Raw genomic sequence first — 2917 nt, 5'->3', positions numbered from 1 at the left:
GTGAGTGGTGCAAGCCAGAATGTCACTTTAGCCAATACCTCTGGAACAACTATGGACCAGCTGAATGCAGAATACCTTCCTACATTGTTCTGAAACGCTCCTTACAAAGACACAACACAAGACAGGATAAAAGCAAGATGAGTAAGCTTTTCAGCATCAGAACTCTCTCCAGTGGTTCACTTCTTAATCTGAGTCACATTGTAATTTTATTATTTCTTCTTTATGCAGCTCATGAAACAATTTATTTCACTTGGATTTTACTCAGCTCAGGTATATTCCACCACTGCATGGATCTTACCTACCAGCCTCCTAGGATTAACTTGAGAGGAAAGGGAAGTATGAGATTCAAAACTGGCCTTTGTTCACTTAATGTGGCTTAACTTCAAAGCTATTACAGAGTGAAAGCTGAAAGATTTGGGGAAAAAATGTACATTACATCCTAAGATGGTTTCTTCATTATTGTGAAGTTCTTCAGCCAAACGAAAACTTAACCACACAGTCAGTGCTCCCTTCTCTCATTAATGACACATTTTCCTTCATCTTCTTCTATAATCCAATTGAAAGGCAATGCACTTGAGCAGTAATTTGAAGTCTCAGACCTTTAATTTCTGAGATTCTGGGGGAAGAGAAAGGAGTAACACTGAGGATGAGGCTATGGTCCTTTCCATACTTAGCTTCTTTTTGCAACAGTCACTTAAGAGACCAGTTTAACCCACTCTTAGCTGACCTCTATAGCTATAGAGCTATAGCAAAGTATTAAGAAACTCCAGGCTTTCCTTTAGCAGGTTTCGTGAGAAGAATGCAGAATTCAAAGCAATGTTTGTACTGAAATATCTTATGAGTAAGTCAATATATCTGCCATCTAATACTTCGAAGTGGTTTACCTTAGATGTGCTTTTCTAAAGTAAATCTCGGGAGAAGGGTTAGTTCTCCAAAAATAGTTGTTCTAGAGATGTGTGGAATCCACACCTTCCCCACTTTAGCATTTTAATTTTTCCCTTCTCTAAACAGCAGCATTCTTATAGGTGAAGTTTTTTTCCACAGTGACTAAATCCATGAGATTGTACTTATTTCTCCCAAAAGGAAAAGACTTCTATGAAATAGTCATTTTCTGCTTTTCCCCAGTGCTCCTTCTAGCACATGAGAATAAATGGACAAAATTAATTTGCAAACCATAGCAGTCTACATCACAAGAATTATTAGGTATAGTCTGTCCACAGTGGGGATATATACCTTCTGCGCCCAAAAGCACAGGGCACAAAGAGCTATTGAAACAGTTCTTCCTCATGGGCCCTCTAGTAATTCTCCCTTTGGTTGCAATAATGGAGGGAACCTAGCAAGTCATTTTGTCCTAAGTAAATCAATTCTTCCTTATGTCACATCAGAAGAAGCCATAAAATCAATAAAAATGTAACCAGCTTATTCCTTTGAGGGGAGAAAAGTAATCAGTGGGTTCCAGAAGATTTGGGGCATTGTTTTGAAGCAAACTTTTGGAAACTTACTTCAAACTGAGGTTTATTAAAAGGAAGGTTATTAAAACTAAAAATGGAGGTGATAATAACTTCTGCAGCAGCCAAATGTTAGATTATGAAAAAGTGGGCTCTTCAGGCTGGTAATAAACTGCCAAAAGCAACAAACTGTTCAAAATCCAGGACATTTTTATATAAATAAAATCATAGGCATTAAAGATGGAAAGGAGCTACTACAGGTCCGCCCTTCACCTACCACAACCGGATATTGTCTCCAGGCAGAGCACAATATTAAACTGATAATATATACAGCTAGCAATAAGGAGAAATAAGAAAGAAAACATATCATCTTCAAACAGGAAGTATGTTCAAAGATATTCATCAAGTCTAAGGAATTTTATTATGACTTATTGCTTAGGCTTTTAAAATTATTTAAAAACATGAAGCATGTAATTCTTCCCACCCTTTGTCATGAAGGCCATTCACACCAGTGAAAACTGGGAAGAAATGCTAGCGAATGCTGTCCATTTCATATGGGTCACAAAAGGCTGAACCTGTCAAGAAAATAGGTCAAAACTCACACATGCTGTTTCATGTGTTAATAAGAAGTGCATGGTACGTGTCATTAAGAGCTAGACCTTTTGTTCCTGCCATGATTTTGTTCCCAAATAGTATTCTTGAAGACTACACTCTGCACTATTCTGCATTCCCTTCCACTTTTAGAGAGTATAAAAAGAATACTTCCATGGCTAGAAAAGCCTTACGAATCCACAGCATGTTGTTCTCTATATCCTTCAACTCCAACATGTACTAGAGATTAGTTTGTATCTATAAAAAGAACTACAGCTGTTCATGCTTGTCTACTTACAAGAGGCTTGAAAAGCATATATTAATTAGGGAGAATTTGTTTGGGAGCACTTCAAAACTCGTGTGTACGCCCTGTGTAACTAACGGCTTTGCATTCCCTTCACCTCTACTGAGACTCTAAAAATCATTTAGGGGAAAGCCTACAAAATTCATTTCACCCGAATATCTCTCCAAGTGATTCACACTGTAACCCCAGTGGCATTTGGAATAAATCATTATTAGTTCATATTTCATCTCATCTCAGCAGCTTTATTTGTGTCCTGTATCCTCTACTTGGCAGCCATTCTTTCCGCTTTGCTGTCTCTTTACTCCCTTTAACACAGATGACTGATTGGATTAAAATAATTTAGGACTGAGATGTTTCATGTTTCAGTTAAAGTCAACTGTACAGCCTGTTCTGCACTAGAGAGACCGCCTGTAGTTTACCATGCACTTGGGCATGTTCCAGTGACTTAGAGGTGTGAAAGGACTAGAGCAAAACTGAGGCGCTTCCCTTTGGCCTTTTGTACTACAGCAGCTGTTCATAGAGCAGCCTGCTGGCAAAGGCAACAGCAAGCAGGTTTGTGAGTTAACAGACAAGC

This window comes from Haliaeetus leucocephalus, unplaced genomic scaffold (assembly GCF_000737465.1).
Source record: "Haliaeetus leucocephalus isolate CR32 unplaced genomic scaffold, Haliaeetus_leucocephalus-4.0 Scaffold229, whole genome shotgun sequence".
NCBI classification, from domain to species: domain Eukaryota; kingdom Metazoa; phylum Chordata; class Aves; order Accipitriformes; family Accipitridae; genus Haliaeetus; species Haliaeetus leucocephalus.
The sequence above is the reverse complement of the archived record's forward strand: the minus strand, read 5'-3'. Positions refer to the sequence as shown.